Genomic DNA, 25,162 nt, shown 5'->3' on the forward strand with positions numbered 1-25,162 from the left:
TATATCCGAAGAGCTCCCACTATGTCCATTACTACTGTTGTTACCGCCTCCGAAATGCATGTGTGTCGCTGCCGGCCTGATACGGTTGTAGGCGCACTGCTGTGTATGTGACCACGATTGACAATAAAAGTTTATATCCCAAAAAAAAATATATATATATTGTTCCTGTAAGCACCACCATCCTTCATTCAACCTTAAACATGGACCAGTGACTACGGACATCTTTATGAGCCCCATGCGCTGGCTGAGTGTCACATTCTGGGACGCTCCAGTCGCGCAAACCTTGATATCATATCTATGAGACCTCACAAAGCCACTGTGCTTGAATTTGAATGGCCTCATAGATATGGAGTAAAGCAAGGCAGCGCAAATTGCTGCGTTGCCTTACTCTGCACTCGAGAGGCGTTTCACGGGTGTTGCGTTTGTTGTTCCCATGCAAAAGTCATAGATTTTGACGCTAGTCCAAATTTACATCCCCATGCAAACCTGGGTAAATGACTTCCACTTCCTGAGGTGAGGCATAAGGAGGGGAAATAGCGTTATTTCTCCTCTATAATTCCTCTGTGCTACATTTCGCTTCTTAGGATTGTTTCTGTGCAGGAAGGAAACCCTTCCTGCACAAAACCAATCCTGCTGACAATACAGGCACCTTTGCACTGTGATGCCAGGGTGCCTGCATAGGCGCTAGGCTGCTGAAATGGTGCCAGAGCTGGAGGACAGGACAGGGATGTATGACTTTACAACGCATACTTTTACAACGCCTACCTTTACATCGCAAGTTTTACAACGCATACCATTACAACGCATCGTGCTTTTAGGCGCTGGATAGTGAATTGTTTAATTTACTATTCCAACTCCAGTCCCAGTGGATAGTAGGGAAGGTGTTGGGTAGTACATTAAACCTATTCCCTATCCTAGAGCGCCCCCCAGCGCTATGCGTTTTAATGGTTTGCGTTGTAAAAGTTGCGTCGTAATGGTAGTGCGTTGTAAAAGTTTCGTTGTAAAGGATGTTTCCCACAGGACAGGAATGCAGTGTATTGGATAAATAGGGTGCATTCCTGCCCTTTCACTTTGACATAGGGCAGGACAGCATGATGACATGCTGCCCACGTAAAACCCCATAAATGAGGCCCCATGTGTTCTAAAGAAATGATCATTACTTAGCTCGACTACATCTAAAGACTCTGGCTACAGCATCTCCTTTTCCTGAATGTGCCACTGACACAAAAAGTTTTCAGTGCAACACTTTGGATGACATAAATTACTCTCTTTAGTCTAATGTTATTAGCCCTCGTCTGCTCTGTGCAACAAGGTTGGGATTTTGGAAAGAGTCTTTTATGGAAATGATTCATAGTTGTGTGTTAGAATAATATTAATGCGCTTATTTTTTAGTGGAATGTTTGTGATGGTTAACATTGGCAATAGCAATGTGTAAAGAGCAATTTCAAGATTAGAGTAATTATTTAAATATTTTGTTTCGCTAACCAGTAAATGTTTTTGTGCAAATTGTACTATATTCTGTCTGTTTGCACTACTTGAATTATATTCATATCTTAAATAGAAAACAAGAGTGACAGCAGGTTACATTGACTTGAAATTACCCAGCAACATTGGTTAGATCGGCTTATTCAGAACAAGAGAAATCATCCACACATGAACAATACTCAAAGTAAATAACAAAAAAGATATATTTGGCAGAAATAAGCCAAGCGAGAGGCCAACTCTGCCTCCTTTACAAGGGGTAGTCTGTGTGGTGTATCCACTCTCGCTGCAGCAATGCTTATTAAAATCTAAGCATTTTTGTTAACTCCACCTTTCCCACCTACCTTACAATGTTGCTGTCATTATGCACTCTCCAGGACAGGAAGTTGCGATTACTGAAATTCGGGATGTAAAGACAACACTCTAAAATATCTGGGCATATGTTTCAGAAATGTGGATAGTAATTGATACACTCGAAATCTGTTAATTCTTCAGCAAAATCAAGAATGATGGTCCAGTCGGATTTGGAGTAGACGGATTTGGAGTAGACTGATTTGGAAAAGACTGATTTGCAGTTTTCTGTGGTGCAATAGTTTTGCAGAAATGTGTATTTATGTGCATTCTCACCCAGTACATTAACAGCATTTTACTCTAACCCAGTGTCTATCTTCGAAAGGTTATATAAACTGCCTTTCTTTAAATTGTGAATATACTCACTGCAGAACTTGGCAGTCCTCCAAGCATACACTTTAATCCCAGCATCCTGGCAAGCAGCAGCATAGCTAGCGATGACCTGGCATATGATGTCCTGGCGCCCTTTGTAGAAGCAAGCGTCGTACACACAGTCTTTGAAGGCGCCCTCTGGGTCAACGACAGCACGGCAGTCCCGGAATGGACCAGCAGGATCCACCAGGACAAAGCAGTCTTTTTTCTTCTCTCTCTGCTCCTTCTCCATCGATGGCAGATCAGGACAGTCAGCCTTGTCAGCTTCGGAGCAGCCGGGGACATCCCTGACCTTCCAGCTCTTCCCAAAGACTGTTGCATCTGTTGTTAAGATGTTGTCCCTCGTGGTCAGCTCCTTGCTTTTGTCTCCGTCGAAGTCACCACAGAGACCGCACACGGCACCCGCGTATGTGCTTGGGATTTTTACTGAAACGTAGGACTGCCAGTCGTAGGTGACGAGTAGACCAAAGCTGGTTTGCACGTAGCATTGATATCCTTGCTTATAAATTAAGAGATTTCCGTTGTCGACGCTGTAGGGCAGGTTGAGTAACAAACCATTCAGCTGGAAAAAAAACACAGAATGTAGACATCAGTATTAGCATCTATCAGGTCAGGGTGTATTTGTACTGTCAGGGTGGGCTAACACACTCCGGCCCTCTACCTAACTATAAAGGCACTATGGGATATCCACACTTCCAGAACAGGAACCCATTCTTCCCTCCCCATTCTAGAGTTTCTTTCTAGTTTAAGGGGCATTCTCACTAGTAACCCTTGCCAGATGGACTCCTACTTTCATGGGTGCACATGCATCTATCTACCACTTTGTTGCCTCTAGAACTGCCTTTTTCGCCTTTTTCACCTGCAGCTGTCTTTATGTCCTGAAGTTTAAAGTGCTCTCAATATCCAAAGGCCATGAATAGGCATTTACAAAAAATAAACCAAAATCATAAAATTTGGCTAGATGGCGTGTTTTTCATGGGACTACTTAGGTGTAGGTTTACAAGAAGCATTCCTATTGTGTTTGGTTTTTGGATGACATTGAGCTTTCATTTTGTCCTTTGAAATGCATTGTAGTGAAAGCCTGTCTTCGAAGGTCACAAGTAGGAACAAATATAAAGGGTGGTAACTGGTTTTAGTCGCAGTATCAATCATTTGTTGGTGGTACCATGTCAATGCCCTGATTACAAGTTTGGCTGTCTTCCTGTAGGACCACCACAGTGACCTTGGCAGTCCCAGGAAGACCTCAAGCTCATTGTGAACCCGCCATCCAGATTAAGAGTTAAATCCAGGACTGGAGGTGCGACGGTGTCATGGCGGCATATACGTCTGGCTCATAGGAGAGCCTAAACAGCATACCGACAGCGCCTACAGCATGTTCATGCACAGGGTGGCATGCACTATGCCATGCATTCCACACAGTGCCCGCACAATCGTGCACATGCAAACTCATGGGCAAGTTAGCCCAGGGGCCCTGATGGGGGCCCCTTCACATGCCTTTCCTGAACGCATTTCATGGCAGGCTGCCCGCTGTGAAATGCTTGGAGAAAGGGCAGGTCAGATTCTGCTTGTCGGTGCTAGCACTTCTGGGATTCCTGCATGCTTTCCGCACCGCCGTGGGATCTGGATCTTGGCAATGGCAGTGGTTATTGTAATATGCCATTTAGACCACCATACTCGTAATAAGGCCCTACGTTTAGGAATTGAGGGGAGTTCTAGGTGATTTTACCAAGTGAAAAATGTTGAACCTCAGCTGGGATTTGATGAACCATGTTTGAGAAAAAATGGTTTTCTGTCATGATTTTCTCATAGTTCTGTAAGGTGCCCAGGAAGCTAAAATGAGGGCACGTCTTCTATAAATTCACAAATATCTTCCTCAGTCTGGTGAGAAAAGTGTGGCACACATAAAAGCAATTTTGTTGGAGTGGGAGGCGTTCAATTTAAAGCTATTCCTGTGGAGCAGTCTGAAGTAAATGAGCATTGAGGTTTTAATGCAGATATGAAATTAACTGATTGAAAGGATATGAGGGACAGTATTGGTTTTTAATCCTTTGAGGCATAATATATTTTTAAGGGACTGAATGAAAAGAAAAAAAAACGAGTTCCTTATCTAAATCCAGCACCATCTGTTCTAAGTAGGGCTGGTTGTAAGCTTTGTGATTTGCCGTAGTGCATTTAGAGATAATTTACAGCAAACACCAGATTATGCAAGGAGCATATCCCTGTGTTTACCATGATTTTCCTAGAGCAAATTGCACCATTGCAGTATTAAATGCAGCAAAACTGTTCTTGTGCTCTCGAGTAGACTTTTCCCCCCAAATTACTCACAATTGAACAACCGTGTGTAATAGCAGAATGTTCATACATTTTGTGTCAAAACAGGTCAAATTCTATTTCCAATGTCTGTTTTCTCAGGATGCCAATTTTTTCTGTGGCTTAATACTTTTTGAAATAATAACATTTTGATAGGCACTGAAGGTTTTTTAAATCTTCCATTTAAATGTATGTGAGTATCACCGTATCGAGCGAGGATTCTCATTCCATTTTGAAGTTATCCCTGTGTCATGTATTCAATAAACAAACTGATACTACTGAACTAGCTGGGAGCAAGAATATCCCTGCCCCCAAGCAGCGCAATAGATCAAGTCCTCACCAGGTAACATCAAATTACTGATCCCAATGACTCCTTCAGACCCTGTTAGTCACGACCACCCCAAAACAATGCGCTGTGGGCCTAATGACTAGTCTCCACTGGATCTATCCTTCTTTCATGCACTTTGGCCTCAACTTTTGCAAACCCTTCAGTCCACAGTAACTGCGCGAAACTATATTTCGGACAAACTTGACCTCCAAGTCGACCTTCTGAATAGACTTGCTGTGTACACTGCAGGGATTGATAACACAATGAAAACTGATCACAAAAGCAACATCCAACGCCAAACTAGTACAAGCAGTATGTTGCTGTTCCCCAATAACTGTCCGCTCTTCCTCAGATTCCTACTACAGAAATGAGGAAATTATCAGCATCCAGTCAGGACCCACTTCAGTACCAGCATTCCCTTACAAAGGCCTCATCAGCGTCAACAGTCCCCAAAGAGCTCAATGTGAAACAAGGAATCAACACAGGCATTATGAACCCTGCACCTACCCTACAAATAGTCTCCCCAGCGGCTGACCAACCACCCGATAATCAACTTGCCATTGCAAAGTGTAGATCTAATCATCAAGATAACCTAGATAACATCGACCCAATGGTACTAAGGACAAATTTGCAGAACACGTTAAAAACAACACTCCCATTGGGTAATAGGGATTTTGCGTGTACTAGCTCAGACAATAGTTCAATGAACAATTCACCACAAAAACAACAGCTGAGCAAAAGGGAAAAAAAGCTTATGAAAAAAGGATAACAAGCACAGTGCCGAGACTCAAAACACAATTAGCAATTATTTTTTAAGATGTAAAAGAAATCAACGATCTGGCACGATAAGTACAGTCAGCACCAACAGCTGTCTGCCTCTGCTACAACAACATCCCCAAAACCAGCAGTTATGCTGACAAGCAACGTGTTACCCGCAATATGTCCCCACAACGAGCCCAGGCAATCTTCCAGGCCCAGATGGGAAGCCACATCAAAGAAACTACAACTTCAGCCCGTAGCACAGCAATAAATAGACCTTTTGCCAGTTTCTGCCCTGAACCCCCTAGCACCAGGATTTGAAGTTCCAACACTTCCCCTGACCCCAGTAAGCAAGACTAAGTTAAAACAGAGAATGGTTGTCATAGACCAACCAAAAGACAAATTATACCTAGGAGGCAAGGAAAGACTTTGGACAACACTGGTAAAGAACCCGGACACAGCAAACATGTGTAAAACTGTCCTCAATAAGACGGTCCCCCACCTTCCTGAGGAACCTGAAGGATCCCAGCAGCGACCACCCACCAACCGACCGAAAACAGACCAAACACAGAAAAAGGTCAAGCGCACCCTTATGGCCCCAAGATGTGTCCTGGCTACAACAAGCCTCCTCTCTAAATTGTTATTCACTCAGAAGTACGTCACCCAAGGTCAGCATTACATCCTAAACAAAGGGAATATCCTCAAATTGTTCAAATCCATTCAGGAATTGTGTAACCTGAAATCCAACGACATAACATCTATTGAATGTATACCCATTAAAGGCAATCAAATAACCGAAATGACACTAATCACATTAGCATCAGAGGCTGGTACTATCAAATGCCGACCCTGCCCGGCTGCATCGCTGAGTTGGCGATGCAGCGAGCGCAAGGTAAATATTTTTATTTATTTATTAACTTACTTTACTACCGCCCGTCGTATGTCTGACTCCACTGCCCCCACCCAGCCCCTCCCCCACCATGCCCCACCACCCGCAGCACTCCCTCTGCGAGCTGCCACTGGAGGCAAGTATCCCAATAGAAGGTTATTTGGAATTCCAGTCCCCCGCCTTAAGACTGCACAAATATGGCAGACCCAAGGATGGTCTGTCTAAATTGCCGCCAAGCTAAACATACACATCAGCCAGCTTGCATTTGAAGAAGACTAGATCACTTGCATCAGGATTAGGAGCCTCAATTCCAACAAACATATGCTCCTGATTAATGTATATATCTCACCAAATGAGAAAAAAAAGGGCTAAATTGGAACATCTGATCCGGATCATGTGCAACCTATCAAGTGAACATAAAAGCATACCTTGTTTAATATCTGGCGACTTTAACACAAACCTCTTTCAAGATCCCCCAGAAGAGCTTGACGATATATACCAGGGAGGTAAACAACATATCATGGATGAAACAAAGCCCACTGGCAACAGATATAGAGCATACATGGTCCTACAATTTAGCAGCTTGGGTTATACAACATTGAATTGCCATTTTTCCTTGGATAAACCCCCAACTAGAAAAGAACAAATGGACACACTCAAATGGTTAGACTCTTTACCCCGACTATAATGCTAAAGCACAGAGGCCTGCTAGGAGCAAGGAACCTTGTCGATATTGTGCCCACTGCAGCATGGGAGTCATTTTCAAGTCAATTACTCAATACATTCCTTTCCACCTCATGAAAAAGTACAACCAGGAACCTATTTTTCACTTCTGCGGAGACCAGAAAACTAAAAACCTTACGTAACTCGGGTATACAACATGCCCGGTAGCGCTTGGGGATGCACAGCTATTCAACAATTGGAAGCATGCCCAGAAAGCATTCAGGCAAGCAATATTCCGAGATAAACAAAAAAGCCCTGACCAGTTTTGGTTAAAATTAGTCCACGCAAGTAAAAACCCTAATCGAAAGGTATTCTGGTCTCTTGTGAATAGAAGGACACAAGGCCCAAGAGGGCAAAGTAGTGCTAATATACACGAAAATGAATGGGTATCATTTTTAACAGATTATTTCAAGTTGACCAAAAATGGAGAAGGATCTGCTAAACCTGCACCATCCGCCTTCTCGAACATTCCTAACTATTCACAGCTCCCCTTGGGCACAACACGCCGTGGAACACCAGAGCAATTAACTTACACGGCCACCCAGACAAGTTGCAACCATTACCCAAACCCCGTACCAGCAGGATGAGCTTCTATTTCAGGCATCAAAGGCACTTGAAGTACTGATAACTCAAACGGCACAAATTATGAGCAACAACTGGTCGGATGGTGCCCCAAGGCCAAACGGCCTCCCCGAGGCCTTGTACAGGGTGGACATCGAGGTGTGGGCCAAACATCTGCCACCCCTATTCTCCTACTGCTGCTCTAGTCAGCATATTCCATAGTTCTGGCATGGAGTTATCATCTATCCAATCTTTAAAGAGGGTAGGAGATCTGACCCTAAAAGCTACAGGATTATAGCCATTTTGGTACGTTGAATCCAAATATTATGTGCGCCTGTCCCTCGAAGAGCATTCAACTTGGGCCACAGATAGATCCAACACCTGGATCTGTATAAAATTGGGAGATGGATCCCACATCTCAAGGAGAATACAAACATCCTCTGGTACAAAACAAGGTTGCGTGTTGGCACTCCTTATTTTTAACCTTTTCATCTCAGATTTACCACAGTCACTTGATAATGTTAATTCTCAACCTCCAAAACTTGGCAGCATCCATGTCAGCAATCCGCTATACGCAGACGTCCTGCCTAGCCACACAAGGGTTGGCTTGCAGAGGCTTCTTGACCAGCTGCACCCCTACACAACTTGCAATGAGCTGGAATTAAATCTATCAAGGACAAAGACAATTACATTTGGGAAAAGGAAGCTGCAAAAGGAGGGTGACAAATCAACAGCAAAAGCAGTGAAAGCACCGCCTCTTACAAATATCTGGGGGTTTATATGGACTCAAGGGGTACCTTCTCCAAACAGAAAGAAGTGGTCAGGGCAAAGGCTGTCAATTGCAGTATCACTAACGAAGTTTGTGAGGTAGATGTCCGGCGCAAGTCTGTCCCCTCTTCGAGCCATCAAGAAAGCTAAAACCTTCATTTATTTATCTTATGGCCAGGAGATTATGCTGGAGAATGACTCCTCTCTGGTGAACAAGATAACAACAAGAATTATCAAGCAAGTATGGAGTCTACTGAAATCCTCATCCCCAGCTCAGATAAGACTCGAGTTTGGCCTTTTAGACCATCAAGGGGTTGGGGCAGGCGTTTTTATCAAGCTGTTTGGCAAACTGCTCATTTCAAGCGAAGGAAGCCTGGAGACTATGCTGTTGCAGGAAATATCAACCAACCAAGTGGAACGAAAGAGCTGCAACACCTAGAACACTCAGTGCAAATGCTGGACGGGATCGGAATCTAAGGCAGTAACCCATCACAGCAGGTCCTCAAAATGTACATTAAAAAAGAGTCCGGTCCTGGTCTTTTCACTCTGATAGGGCAAAACTGGCAAAACGCAAACATGCCTGGATGGTTCCAACGGGGTTCAAGCCAGGGACAGCAGTGCCATATCTATCGTGTATCTATGCAGTAGCATGGCAAAAAAGATTTTTGACCCTCAGGATGATTGAATGGCCTTTCTTACACCATCTACCAGATTGGCGCCACTCAGACGATAACACATTGTGCAGGAGATGTGGGTGTACTTTGGAGTCAATTGAGCAAGTGGCATGTGTTTGTCATGTCCTACTTAACGATTGAAGGATGCTGCTATGGGGCAAATGGAACAAACTTGGTGTTCGCTCTTGCCGCAAAGTCATCTTAGCAGCCATGAACCCAGACAAACTGATGCTCAATATCCAGTTCACTAAGTTTGTTACAAGAGCTGCAAAAAGGTTAATGCAGTGGGAGTGCCAGTAACCAAATCTCCATCCGATTGCACCGGGTCACTTCCCACTTAATATGCAATTAGTCGCCTCCTCTTCTCCAGACCAGCTTGTTAGCAGGCGGTATACTAGCTGCTCACTTCACTTCATGGCCCTGAGTCCCATCAAGACTCCAGAGTCCCTTTCCCTCCCTATGCAGACACCATCCTCCTTTTACATAGAGCTTTACAGTGATCAGTACAGACAGTTGGACTTCTTTGGACTTTTGCCTTGTCCTTTTATTTTACTGTGTTTTAACGAAATGGCTTCTATTTAGTAACAAAGTCATTCAGCACCTTTTGGCACTTATTTTATACAAAAAATGCATGCCGTTAGGAAAATTATGGAAAATCAAATTCAGTACCTTCTTGGCTTTATGTAATTATGCACAGTCAAATAATTTAACATTTGTATCACCAAACCTCTTTTTTATAACATTTTATTATCAGAGTCTTTTTTTGTTGTAAAGATTTTAATTATTCGAACAATAACGTCTTCAAAGTGTATGTGTGTAGATTTTCTTTTAGCAGTGCAGGAACTTATTTACAGGCAGGTCCATATTTAAAATGCAGTGTTTTGGAAATGTACATTTCTATTTTAACTTTTTCCACTTCCTTTTGTCAGTAGTATCTTAAATGAGCAGTGGTGTCAATATATATATATTTAGTATTGTGAGTTAAATAAAAGGACATGATGAAGCATATTACAAATATATTTATTGTCTATTAAAATGCATATCTGTATACCATATGAACAGCTACAGTCAAAGATGATTAATTAATACTTATTTTAAAATGTTTAGCATTTTAAATCAGAAGGAAACAATGTGGGTGCTATTATAAACTACAGTGCAAACTGTCCGAGCCTACAAATGTGACTGGGCACACTTTAAGTATATTTATTTATTTATTTATTTTCGAGATTTTTATTGTGCATACGAATACCCTGGGGTGTCTCGGCGCATGAGGAGCTAATAGAGATCAGTCATCGCTTTACTGGTTGTCAGAACATCAATTTACTGGTTAAACAACCACGTTTTAAGAGCCTGCGGAAACTCATCAGGTTAGGGGCAGTTTTAATCGCCAGTGGCAAAAGATTCCAAAGTTTCGGAGTAGCCACCAGAAAGCGCCTATCTCCCCAGGTGGCAGTTCTCGTGCGTGGTACTAAAAGGAGACAGGTATTAGCAGATCTAAGTTGCCTCTTGGGGGTATACAGCTGAAAGGCTTCTGTGAGAAACCTGGGTCCGACGCCATGCACTGCCTTGTAGGCAATACAGAGGGCCTTAAATTTAATTCGGCTCTCTACTCTCAGCCAGTGAAGATGACGAATGGTGGGAGTAGTGGGCTGGCGGCGGGGGATATCAAGAAGAATCCTTGCAGCCGCATTCTGAATAGACTGTAGCTTCGTTAAGACACGCTTCTGAGTGTTTAAGAAGAGGGCGTTCCCGTAGTCTATTTTTGAGAATACTAAAGTGGAAACCAAAGTCTTCCCAGCTGAGATAGGGAGGTAAGGCAGTAACTTCTTGATTTTTTTTAAGATGAAGAATGCTGATGACACAACCTTGTTGACGTGAAGGCCAAATGATAGTTTACTGTCAAAAATAACTCCCAGGTTTCTGGCCTTTTCTACCGGGACAGGAGGAGGGCCCAGCTGTGCAGGCCACCAGATAGTAGACCATTCCGGGGAAAGCCTGCCGAAGGTCATGATCTCGGTCTTGTCCGAGTTAAGCCTCAGACAATTAGAGGCCATCCAAGTACTGACCGCGAGCATGGCTTTTTGGAAATTGGCTGCCACCACTGGGCCGTCTCTATGGATTGCCAGAACCAGCTGGGTATCATCTGCGTAAGATGTGAGCCGTACCCCATGGGCCTTGATTACCCTCGCTAAGTCCGCTACGTAGATGTTAAATAATGTGGGACTTAGCGAGGAGCCCTGTGGGACTCCACAGGGGAGTGCAGAGATAGGGGAGTAGAAATCACCCAGACTCACTGTCTGGGTGCGGTTTTCCAGGAAAGATGAGATAAGATCCCTGGCCGTACCGTTTATCCCCAGGGCTGTGACACGGTCGACCAAAATGGCATGGTCGACCGTGTCAAAGGCTGCAGACAAGTCCAGAAGGATCAGGACGGCCGCACCTCCTTATTAAGGCGGTCTCTGTTCCATGCCCTTTCCTGAAACCAAACTGCTTTCGTCGAGAAGTTGGTGAGTATCGACGAACTCTGAGAGTTGCTTATTCATCAGAGATTCGCATATTTTGGCAGGAAAGGGGAGACACGCAATGGGTCTATAGCTGACCACAGCTGTAGGATCCAAGGAGGGTTTTTTCAAAAGTGGTTTGATCACAGCCTTCTTCCATGACCTAGGATATTGACCGGTCTGAAATGCAGTATTGCAGATTTCCATGAGTGGCCGTGAGATCACTTCTGTAAGATTTGCCATCACAGATGGAGGACAGGGGTCCAAGGGGGAACCAGACTTAGTGATGGAAATGAGTCTGCTAATATGGTCTTGCGTGGTGGGAGCAAAACAGGGAAGGCGATCATAATCATGATCAGAGGTTACTTCTTCCTCAGTGCAAACTCTAAGTCTAGTCCTTGTGTCCCCTTCGAAGGATGAGTATATGTCTGCCACCTTGGTAGTAAAAAAGGTGGATAGATCATTACAAAAAGTCTGTGAGGGTTCAACCCCAGGGCCCGTGGAGGGAGTGGACAAAATGGTGACAACAGAGAATAGCTCTCTAGCAGAGTTATTGGCATTCTCTATTTGGGCCGAGAAAAAGACAGTTTTTCGAGCGATGATCGCCTTTTTATATATTATAAGGGCATCTTTATAGGTTTGCTTGGCTATGGGGCAGTAAACTTTCCTCCAACGCCTTTCCAGGTTCCTGCAGTGTTGCCGATGAAGTCTGAGATCTTCAGTGTACCAGGCCGCCGACGGAGACGTTCTGTTAGGTCTCATAAACTTCTCCAGGGCCACTTGATCAGCGGCATTCCGAATCCAATCTTGGAAGTCGGAAGCTAGTAATGCAGGATTGCCTCCTCCCTTGGGGCAGGAAGAAGCCAAGAGATCTAGCATCTGTGGGATATCCGCATTCTTCCAGGCACGAATCCCTGTCCTGGTTCGTGGCGGGGGGGGGGGGTTTGTAATCCGGGTATGTATCCCAAAGATAATAGCCCTATTATCTGACCACATGATGGGAAGAATATCCAATACCAAAATATCGGGATTATTGGTGAACAGACCATCTAGTGTATGTCCCGCCTGGTGTGTGATTCCCTTGACCAATTGATGAAGTCCCAAAGTTGAAAGATCGGCAATAAGTTGACTGGTTTCATAATTATCCTGCTCTTCCAAATGGAAGTTAAAATCTCCCAGTATCATATATTCAGCAGAACTTATAATATGGTCGTCTAAGTCCGAAACAGTAGAGAGAAAGGGGCTTCGGGGGCCAGGAGGTCGATATAACAAAATTCCTTTAAGGGCTTGTTTCTGATTAATGTTGATAGCAAAGATTGCTGCTTCACAGTTGATGGAGTTGATATGATACCTTTGCATGGAAATGATTGTTTTTTGGAGCTCATTTAATTCAGGAACTCGTAGCTTATTATAAACATTTTAATGTACATATTCCGCCTTTTCTACAGGAGAGTAAATTATTGTAATTTCTCCAGCAGATTCATTCTATGAAACAGGTGATCATTCTAGTACTTTATTTATGCTCCGTGATCCTGACAGGCAACTGTTACGTGAAGAAGGCATAGTGATATGTACTTTCATACTGTAATAAGGCTTGTTTCAGCAAATAGCTATGAATCTCCTGTGTAAATATTGACAGGCCAAGAATCCAATCAAATGCAGCCTTTTTGATTGCATACAGCTGTCGGATTTACAAGACTGCAATATCATACAAGAGGCAGGGTTTTACCAGAAATATAAGGACTAGGGTGTCGTAGCTGAGCTGAACTGTGGGCAGACCACCACCTCCAACAGGATCAAGAATTTCCGTCGGGTTGGCGGTCCAACTCCCATGCTTACCATGAGAGTAGTGCCTGCGCAAGCACCGGCGTAGGGATTAATATGTCTCTTTCTGACTGCATTTTCATGGCAGTCCTCCCACCATGGGAAGGCAGGAGGAAAGGAACGTTAGTTGCCCGTGCAGGGCCCCGTCCCCTGTGGGCCATTGATAATGGGGGGCACGAGGTTCCCCCACACATCCACGCACCATATGTCTGGCACCCCATGGTATCTGGCACACGGTGCATGGATGTGCACTAAGTACCTTTTATTACTAGAGACCTTTTCCTGGGCCACAGTGCCAACCACTGTAGAAAAAGGTCCTATCTTGATAGGGCAGGTAGGACCGCCGACTCATTGTCAGATGGTCACATACCCACAGCGATGGTGGTTAGACGCTCGTCCTACCGCCATCTTAATCAGGCCCATAGGTTTTGTTGTACTGGGTAATCAATGAGCGGAGACACCTTAGAGTTCACTGTAGTTTATTTGACACAACACAACACCAGCGCGCCTGTTCTCTTCCGCCAGCGAAGCCTCACTGACCGAGAACCGGCGGCGCTCTCCTTGGAACGTTGAGCGTCGGGACATTCCACTGTGGCGCGGGGGTGCGACCACAGTCAAGTCACAACATACCCCCCTTTCCCCTACACGCAGGTAGGGAATTGAGTGGTAAACAATGAAAGTACAGAATTAATAGGAGACGGGAGCAGGGAAGTAAACAACAATTCAGCCAACAAGGAAATCATTCAAATGTGGAGGAAGTCTCCTGATCCGTAAGGGTCTCTGATGGGCTTGGGCCCCATGAAGTTTCTGAGACACATCACTTGCGTTGGTTGCCCTTTGATCAGTGCCCAAGTTATCCCCTCCACGGCCTGGTGCCCTCACCTCTGTACTTGTGCGGGCACTGTCAAGCAATTGGCGATCCTGAGCTAGCATATACCCTGAGCACGTATCTTTGGTGATTGCGTTTCTATTAAAGGTTTCTGGAGAATGTTCTCCAGAGCTGTACTTTGCCACTCTACGCAAGTTCCATTTTTTTCCATTCTCCAATACCACATAGAAGGGATGCACTTCCTTCACCTTGAATGGTCCAAGAAACTTACGCATACCTCTGACCCAACGTCCAGACCGGACTTTAACGCAATCACCAACCAGAATGTTAGACCAGTTTTTTCCCTTTTCCTGAACCTTCCTGGAATCATGCAAGGGAAAGCTCACATCACACTCACCGCCATTCTTTCCATCAATCAAATCTCTGATCCACGGAGGCACCAGTTTTGAGGTCGGTTTCCTGCCCCGCATGGATACAAAGGGAACCACACCAGTAGTTGAATTTTCTGTCGTGCGATAAGCCCACACTAACTCATTAAGAGTTCTTTCAATGTCATGGTTATTTGCCAGTGCCTGACTTATGGCGCCCTTGAGCATGCGATTGGCTCTCTCTACAATCCCATTGGATTGGCTCTCTCTACAATCCCATTGGATTGTGGGTTATACAAAGTGGTGAACACATGTTTTATACCACACTCACTCAGGAATCCCCTCATCTCGTCGGAAGATAATTGGGTCCCATTGTCCGTGATAAGGACCGAGGGATAACCTTCCTCCTTAAAAATCGTTCGCAAAACTTTGATAGTAATGCGTGTAGTTATCTCAGGAAGAAGATAAGCAATGAGCCATCGGATATGAACATCCATAACTACTAGACCAAATCTCTTGCTGGGGTGGACACCAGGCATAGGTCAAGGCATATACTATGCCACACCACACCTGGATCCTGGATGGAACTAGGGGTGGATTGGGGTCCCACTTTAAGCCGCTTTTCAGATTCACAGCATTCACCGCACCTCTCAACCCACTTAAACACATCACCATTCATTCCTGGCCACCAGAACTCGTTTCTCATCCTTTTTTTTGTTATAGTTTGGCCCAGATGCCCTTCATGAGCCAAGTCAAAGAGTTTTTTCCGAACATCAACAGGGGGAATTAACTTATCCTCACGCATGATGATCTGATCACCAACGATGGATAACTCATCAATGACTGCATTATAGGATCGGACACTGATTGGCAAGGTACTTTCTCTACGTCTGCATTTAGAGATGAGATTCTTGACATTCCTCAAAACCTCATCATGCGACATAGCCTCTGCCCACTCTTTCTTGCTGACCGCGCCACAACTCCACAGAACTACGTCATCCACACACGAGATAGCTCCTTCGCACTCCTTCTTCGACACTCCTGTTTTGTCCACATCCTCCCATTTTAACGACAAACGTGACATGCAATCAGCCTGGACGTTGCGCCGGCCCGATATGAACTCCAGATCAAAGTTGTACTCCTGTAATCTTGAGGCTAACCTTGCTAGCCTGGCTGACCCCTTTCCTGTTCCTCCTGGAGAGAGTATCTTCAACAAGGGCTTGTGGTCAGTGCGAAGTTTAAACCTACGCCCCCACACATACATTCTTAAGTACTCTACACCCCAAGCAGCTGCCAAGGTCTCTTTTCTATTACAGAATAGCATCTTTCTGTAGCAGTCAAAGTGCGGGATGAAAATGCCACTGTTTTTTCGCTATTTCCGTCACTTTGTGACAACACCACTCCTAAACCGGTGTCACTCGCATCAACTGTGATGATGGTCTTTTCCTGTACATCAAACGGAACTAGAATGCCAGCATTGCATATCTCAAATTTGATTTCATTAAAGCATTTCTCTTGTTCATCCCCCCAACTGAATCTGACCCCTTTCCTCAAGAGCACCTTAAGTGGTTCTGTTTTGCTTGCAAAGTTCTTCACGAACTTTGAGTAGTACTCAATAAGCCCAATGAATGAGCGCACCTGGTCTTTATTTATGGGAACAGGAGCCAACTTTATGGAAGCCAAAAGATCTCTTTTAGGTTTCACGCCCTCTGATGAGATGGAATGGCCTTGATATTCCACCTCTCTTGCTGAAAATGAGCATTTTTCCCTGCTCAATGTCAAACCAGATTCTAGAATTCTTGCAAGGGCATTCTTTAAGGCAGCATTGTGGTCACTCACACTCCCACCAAACACTAAAATGTCATCCTGAAAATAGATTACATTCTTCACACCTTTGAAAACCTCGTTGACCATCCGTTGAAATACACTTGCAGCTGAACATAACCCGAAGGGCATCCTCGTGAACTGAAATATGCCCTCGTTGGTGATGAAAGCTGTGAAGTGTTTTGAAGATTCGTGCAAACGTATTTGGTGGTAGGCGTGACGAAGATCAAGCTTTGAAAAGTACTTCGCCCCTTTAAGCAACACCATCATTTCGTTTATATTGGGCAGGGGAAACGTGTCAGGAATAACATTCTGGTTCAAGCTTCTGAGATCCACACAGAAGCGTAGACTGCCATCAGGTTTCTGTGAAATAACGACCAGGGAAATCCATGAGGAACATTCAATAGGCTCTATGACTCCACTGGACAGCATCTCATCCAACATCACCTTCACCTCCCCCCTCACTGCAATGGGGACCCTTCTCAATTTGTGTTGTACAGGGACGGCATTGGGTTTGAGCTTAATTTTGTGCACGTAACCTTCAAGGTTGCCTAGTTGTTCTTCCTCCTTCCAAGATGTCTCCTACTGAGAGGTCATCCACTACCATACCCTGCTCAATAGCATGTGGGTCAATTTTGATGTGAAGATCAAATTGATGATACCATCCTTATATGGGGGGTCCAGATTCTGCTACATACACCTTCCCCTTCACATTTCTTCCTTTAAACCAAATATCTGTTGCCATGTACCCTAAAATGTCTATTTGTTCACCTTGATACCCGCCAGGATTTATGTCTTTGGGCATCAGCTTCCTGTTGGGCCACTCCTGCTTGAAGGTTTTATTTGGAATAATAGTGTACAGTGACCCTGAATCAACCATAAGCTCAAAGCTCTTATCTGCAATGATAAATCCTGCTTTGGGCCTGTGTTGCCTCCTTACATCTGAATCATGAGACTCAGTGAAAAGGATTTCATCATTCTCACTTCCGTCATATGACGATGGTTCCACACGCAAGATTCTGTCTGGTCTGTAGAGGATGGCAGGCTCCTCGGATAACATCGCTACTTTGCCTTTGTTTGCATCTCTGCACATCCTAGCAAAATTACCTTTGCGGCCACACTTTAAACACTCTTTCCCAATGGCCCAACATTGTCTTGAGTCGGACGCATGGTAAGCCATCCCACACTTTCCACACATTTTGTTACCAGCTCTATTTGGAAATTTCCTACCCCCAGGGGTGTTTCTCATGCCTTTAAACCTGGTTGAAGCAGCCACTTCCACTTCACAACCCTCCGCCACAGAAGTTTCACTTTCACCAGACATGTTGACCTTAACCTCTCTACGATCCATTTCTTTCATACACGAATCAGACTCCTTATTATTTTAGCAATGTCAATTGCATCCTTGAGAGATGGGTCCTTAGCAGCCCACAAACGTTCCTGGGTCTTTCTGCTCCTACACTGAACGATAATTTGGTCCCTAATCATTTCTTCAGTCATGGGTCCAAATTTGCATTTTAATGAAAGTTCCCGAAGTCTAGTGACAAACTCATCAATAGACCCACCTACTCTCTGTGGCTGGGTATAAAACTTATATCTCCTCAGCGCTATGTTTATCTCTTTAGCAAACCTCAGCTCTAACCTTTTTCGCGCCTCCTCAAAAACATCTGCAATAGGTTGGCCTCTCTCATCGTTAGCTACGGGCAAATATTTAAACATGTGTTGGCCTTCTTTCGCAAGATTAGTAAATAGGATTGCTTTCTTTCTGCTACTAGCGTAATCCTGTGCATCTAAGGCCTCTAGGTAATTGTCAAACATTTCAATCCACTCTTCCCATTCTATACTTGGATTCCCTGGCTGGTTTAGGAAATGAGGGGGTGTGGATACAGCAGAGAGATCAAGGGCATTAACATCCATATTTTACGGTGACGTTTTCCCAAATTGCCAGGCTAAATTATCTTTGTGCTCTACTCCCGCTTTTACCAGAATGTAATATGAAAACCTAATCAAGGTACTGAAATAGAACACAGCTTTATCACAAGAATATGTTCTATCCTACTTTGTACATATGCTTCTTTAGTACCTTCAGTGACAAGTATGTACTACTTTACGAATCAGAACACCTTTCCTACGTCAGGATTGACTGCAATACTTAGCCTCTTCACAAATTTCTGTTAGGATTAATGCATTGACTATGGTCCTGAAATATTAGGTCTACCTGTGCCACATGTGTCTTTGCACTCAAAAAGAAAAACACCAGTATGTACCACTTTATGCCCATAGGTGGCAGCGTCACATCAAGAACCCCTGCACTTCCCTTAAGAATTCAGCTTTACGCTTAGTTTATAATGAAGAACAATTTCAGTCTGAAAGTGACTGGTTCTTTCTCCAAAACTGTTAGCGTAGCGTTTTAAGTCCAGTCAACTGTGATGCTCTTCTCAGTCGACTTAGTTCTGCAGGTAATCACGCATTACTGCTTGCCCCAGGGCGTTTTTCTCACAGGGCATATCTTTCTCCTCACGTTCACCCCGTAACTCACGTTCCTGACGGGATTATGCCTTGGCTGACACAGTCGGTAGCCGCAGTGAATACACTTTGACTTTGACAGGATTCACTCATTGCTCCGTGTCGCTAGCATTCCTGTGACCCACGTCGAGCCTCTGAACAACTTCGTTTCTTTCTCAGGCTTTCTCAGACTTTCTCAGGCTCTAACCAGCTGGCATTCCTAGCATCAGCTGTCATCTGACATTTCCCTTCAGCGCCGCTCGAGCGTCTTAATGACTGCTTTACCAGGCTCAAATCAGCTTGCATTCTTCCCATCAGCTGTCACCCGGCGTTTCTCTTCAGCGCCGCTCTTTCACTCCACAGCTGTCTGAATGTTTCCTCTCGCTCGCTCGTAATCAGCTTTGGTTTTTGCTCCAGCTGTCATCCGTCATCTGCCTTCAGCTCCGCACTCCTTCTATCTCATCTCTCCCATCGGATACTTCTTGCGCTCACACAGGGATATACTCGTCCTCCCACACATCAACAAGTAGATTCCCTCATCCTTACTTGTATACTCCATCCGCGTGTGATCTTCATGCGAGAGAGTTCACCGCCGCACTTACGTGCGTGAATTTTCTGCTTCATTTTCATGCGCCGCTGTCTTTGTCAATTTCTTCGCTGTGTGTTGTGTTCCCCGCTGTCGGAAGACTGTCCTCGTCGCCAAATAATGTTGTAGTGGGTAATCAATAAGCAGAGACACCTTAGAGTTCACTGTAGTTTATTTGACACAACACAACACCAGCGCGCCTGTTGTCTTCTGCCAGCGAAGACTCACTGACCGAGAACCGGCGGCGCTCACCTTGGAACGTTGAGCGTCGGGACATTCCACTGTGGCGTGGGGGTGCGACCACAGTCAAGTCACAACAGGTTTGTTTTGGTAAATATTCTTATTTAAAAAAAATCTATATTTTTAATATAGTTTTTTTAAATAATATGGTTTCAAAAAATATTGTTTATAAATAATTTGATGTGTATTAGTTTTTTACTTTAATTTTTAATTTTAGGTGCTAGTAGATTTGTTATTCCTTTTTTAACAGATAGTTCGTAAATTTAAGTATTCTAATAGTTTATTTTTAAATTACATTTTTTAATTATAGTGTAGTGGAAGGTTACTGGGTTTTTAGGGAAATAGGGTAAAAAGGTTATTAAAATGTAAATAATTGATAGTTAATTGTAACCTAATTATTAAATAGATTTTTAATTATGTTAATTGTTTGTTATATTTCTAGTTTCCATTAATTTGTTAATTTGTATTTTAATGTTATTTTTAGTAATTGTAGCAGATTGTTAGGATTATGGAGGAAGAGGATGGGGACTTATTTGAAATATAGATTTATTCTATTTAATGTTTAATTGTTTTTTAATCGTTTATTAAATATTTATTTATGTGAAAGATTTTTTTTTTAAAGATTTCTGAAATTGTTTTATGTGTATTTTAATATTTATATGTTTATTATGAATGTATCATTTTTTACTTTGTTATTTTTGGTTGGTAGTGGTATATGGTGGGAAGATTTCTAACTACTGTTGCTTAGACCAGAGTGGAAATAGTAAATGTAACCTCTTGAAAGTCCAATGCCTTTCCTACTGGAACTTTTGAAATGTATATTGTTTTTTTTAGTTTTTTTCTTTTTTTGTCATAATGTAACTTTTTTTACATTTCCACATTTATTAAAATTTTATCAATATATGTTAAAGATTGTTTCTATATTAATTTGATAGTAGAAATAAATAAAAGTATGCCTTTTACTTTTTAATGTATTTCACTGCTAACATATAAAATTAAACTATATTAAAAATGTTTATTGTTGAGAATTTGTTAATATATATATGCATATGTATACATACATATATGTTTTACCTACTGTCTTGAAGATTTTGGGGTCCTCTGTCATGCGGGGGAAGAGAAAAACAGGGAGGGGCAAAACGTGTTTGCCACATGCAAATTCCATAGGGATTTAGACACAACTACAGCCCAAACTGCTGAACGGAATTACCCCAAATTTGTCAGAAAGGTAGTTGTTAGTTCATAAAGCGAAATTTTTGTCAATTGGTGTAAATCTGTTCATTAGTTTTTGAAATAATAAAAGAAATCCAAATTTGGATATATAGGGACGCGCAACCTCCGAGAATCCCACAGTCCTCGTGTTCAAATGTTATTCACTGCCAACCGGGAAGTATTGGCAACCATCTTGGGGCTTGGCTTCAGCTGAGTACAGCAAAGCAAGTTTTAAAAAAAGAAAAGGGGACAGTATAGGAATACCATGACCCCCTACTTGTGGCCCTGGGGTCTTCCTGTGCATCCAAAAACAAAAAAGCACTTTTAAAATGAAAACTTGCTGCAAAAATGCAACAGATCCGCAAATCCACAGGAATTAAAAAAAAAAAAAACAAGTGCAGCCTCCTGTCAAGAAGAATAGAGAAGTACTGCTGCCTGATCCTGTTTTTGCATTACACATATCTTGACATTGATGAAATGCCCAGGCCTTCTGTGAGGTTAAATTAATTTTTTAAGAGCACACACCCCTTGCCCTCAAAAGGAAGAGTATGAAACAGAGGAAGAAGGCTCCCAGTGAATGAGTCACAATGCCTTTCTGATTGCTGGGCCTTCTGATTGCTTGTTGGAGCGTATCTGTTGGGTGCTGTGTGCAGTAAGCAGAACCCGATTGGGAGTAGGTTTTCAATGACTAACAGTAGAAGACAGCTCATATGCTGGACCAACAATGTCTCCTTTCCAAGTCCAGCAATACCCCAAGATGAAGAAAAAAAAGTCTTACTCCTGGGCTGGGAAGGGTCAAACAGACAGTTCTCTGGTTTACAGTATTTAACGTCGAATGATGAATTGTCTCATGCACCCACACCCACTTGTAGCACTGTTGGATGGGTGGAGCTGTACAGTAGAAATGTCTATCCTGAAGGATGTAGCCACTGTGGTGTTCTGTGATGCACAGTCCAAATAAGAAACTCACGAAAAGTTTCTGAATTAAGCAGTGGATGAGCTTGTGTATCAGACCATGACTGTGACTTGTGAAGTCCTTGAGAAATTCCTTGAGAAATTCACAAAAGTATGAATCATTGTCCAAATCGGAAGTGATTTTGACAACACTGACATCAAATCTACTGGTGACTTGGATATTGCGGTATGTAAAGTGCCTGGAGCACCTGTAGAGAAGGCAGCAGATTCTACTAAATGCTACATTTTGAATATATATATGTGAGATACATGGCTGTACCAAGCACTATGGGAAGGCACAGGAGTGTGGAGTGTGGAACACATTCAAGAAGTAGGTTCTAGAACTGCAAGGATCAGAGGGGGAGACCCTGGGCAGTATTGGATTAGGACAAATTGGACAGGCAGTGGCAATGTGAGCAAAGGGCTTTGGTTTTAGTGTGATATTCTGTGACCCATACCTGTCAGACAGCATTGAATGGTCTTCAGAGGGTGAGCACGTGGCAGGACCAACTATTTCATAGTGACTGTGTCACCCTGCACTGCAATATTAAACAAATGAGACAAGAAGCATTTCTGGTCAACACACCTCGAAGTGGTTTGTTTGACGAAAAAGCCTTAGTACAAGCTCTTAAGGAAGGAAGCATATGGGGAGCTGCTTAAGACATCAATGAGTCTGAGCCCTTCAGCTTCAGTCAAGGACCACTGAAAGATGCGAAACCTAATCGGCACACCGCATGCAGCTTGGTACAGTGAGCAGTCCTTCATTGAAATGTGAGAGAGGCAGCACAAGCGATCCGATGGGTAATAACAGGTCACATTCCAGACAGTCTGAAGAACTGTGTTCACTAGTGATCACTTGCCCACAGCTACACATTGGGCAAGCATGGATCCTGGGGTTATTAATCAGGTGTTGAACGGTAATGCATACATGTCCTCTCAATGTTATATACTTGGCAGTAGCAGGCCTCCCCTCAACAGAAGGAATAGTTCCCAACACCATATTACTGCTGCATTTTGACATGCAAAAGAGCACTGCTAGGCTATCCTTAATCATGTTTCAGCTAATTTATCTTTGATGTTTTGTTAGTCTGGGCTCCCCATTACCGACCATGCTGAAGCCGTCCTGCTGTGTTCTGGGGCTCCCCTAACGCGGAGGACTAAGATGTACTGTACTGCAGATTGGGAACCTGAGATGCCCACTGCCACAGAGAAGCAAAAGGATTGCCATATTGTAAATGGAAAGGTGATGGTGAAAAAGGGATGCAAAATGGGTATTGATGCTACCTCTGACAAACTTTGGACGTCAGGGCAGAAAAAGCTATTGTAACATTGTGGCAGTACTGAAACACTAAATAATATGCTTTGAAAAGTATATTGAAATTATGACTTCAGGGCTATAACAACTGCAAGGTTATTAGGGTGTTATAGTTAGCAAATATAATTTAAAAAAACATAAAAATTCACTATCATCAGTGATGTCATGAGTGATGCCATTTGAGATGTCATGAGTGATGTCACTGACCATGTCATGAGTGACGTCATTTGTGAGGTCATAAGGAGTGCATTGTGGGGGCGCAAGTTATAGTTAACTCAGGTAACGATAACAGCTGATTATCTCTGTTTCTTAATGAGTAAAATCTGACCCTAACTATAACATCCCTGTAACATTTGTTTTTTTGTGTGATTGTCTAAGGTTTTTTAAATTCTATTTGCTTACTATAACGTCCTTGTAAACTTTGTTTTTTTTCAGTGAATTTTTAAGGTCTGTTAAATGCTAATTCCTAACTATACCACCCCTGTAACCTTTGCTTTTTTTGTGAGTTTCTATGTTTTTTAACTAGCAGTCGCGTTTGCAGAGTGGTTGAGAAAAGGGGCTGGGCTTTCGACCAGCTTTCAGGAATTATGCTGTGTAGGACTTGTTGGCCCCAAATAACCATAAGCATTCAAGGGAATTTAATTTCCCAACTACCACTGTGACAGGAGGTGCGTTTGTAGACTGTTGGCAAAGGGGGCGCGACCTTCGGCTACTTGCCAGAGTTTTTTTAAAATATTTTTTTTTAGGGAAGGAGGCTGCGTAGACCCTTTCCCTTGGCCGATTTTGACTCAGGGGACCCCATCCCCAGGGCCATTATTTTTTGTAAATGGGGAGGGGGTCTGCGTGGCCTCCGTTCCCGGGCCGTATACGACTCTGGGGACCCATCCCCAGGGCCAGTCCTTTTTTTAAAAACAAAATCAAGGAATCGGGGCTGCATGGCCAGCCCTTCCCTGGGCCAATTATGGCCCGGGGAGGCTATCCCCAGGGCCTGCCATATATTTGTTTATTTTTTTAAAAGAGAGGATGGCCGCACTATCCACCTCCCCAGGCCTATTTCAGCCCCAGATACCCTATCCCCTGGGGCAGGCCTTTATTTTTTTAAATATTTTTTTGAAAAGGACTTCCCCCGGGACAAGTACTTCACCTTTATTTTGATTCGCTTCATGGATGCGAGAGCATTTTAACTGCTCTCGGTTCCATGAAGCGGAGCAGAGTTTGCTATTGCTTGGCTGGAGCAGTGCTCCCGCCAAGCCATAGCAAAATGCAATATCCCGGGTTTGGCACCCCGAGACATTGCTGGATCCGGCCCTGGGGGTTGGCATTCCCCAGGGCCGGATTAGTTCATTTGTGCCCTGGGGAGGTGGTGGCCCCCTGGGCTGCCTGGAGGGGCTGGAGCCTCCCCATGCATTATTTAAAATATAGCCGAATGGGAGGCGATGGTCCCCGGTGCTGCATGGGGGGCTCAAGTCCCCCACGTATTTTAATTTACTATAACCCCAGGAATGTGGCTGTCCCTGGGGCTGCATGGGAGGGTTGGATCTTCCATGCATTTTAATTTTCCATAGCCCTGGGGAGGTGGCGGTCCCTGGGGCTGCAGGGGGATGTACCCCCCACATTTGTTTGTGTTTAGCACTGGGGAGGTGGCAGTCCCTGGGCCTTTTAATATGTCTAATTGCTGCCAGGACCTGTCCTACTCAGGGCCCTGATTAAACGAAGTGCTACAACCCGTGCTTCATTTTTTAACATTTTCAGCGGGAATCGTGGTTCCAACGCAGCTCCCGCCAAAA

At 43.7% G+C, this 25,162-nt stretch overlaps 2 pseudogenes; one reads left to right on the forward strand and one right to left on the reverse strand.

Annotated features, from left to right (window-relative positions):
- The window catches only part of LOC144769647 (IgGFc-binding protein-like), a 1,000,379-nt pseudogene that overhangs the window by 455,518 nt on the left and 519,699 nt on the right, over nt 1–25,162 (reverse strand).
- LOC144767416 (C-terminal-binding protein 1-like) lies at nt 21,942–23,136 on the forward strand (annotated as a pseudogene).

This window comes from Lissotriton helveticus, chromosome 7, assembly GCF_964261635.1.
Source record: "Lissotriton helveticus chromosome 7, aLisHel1.1, whole genome shotgun sequence".
Classification (NCBI taxonomy): Eukaryota; Metazoa; Chordata; class Amphibia; order Caudata; family Salamandridae; genus Lissotriton; species Lissotriton helveticus.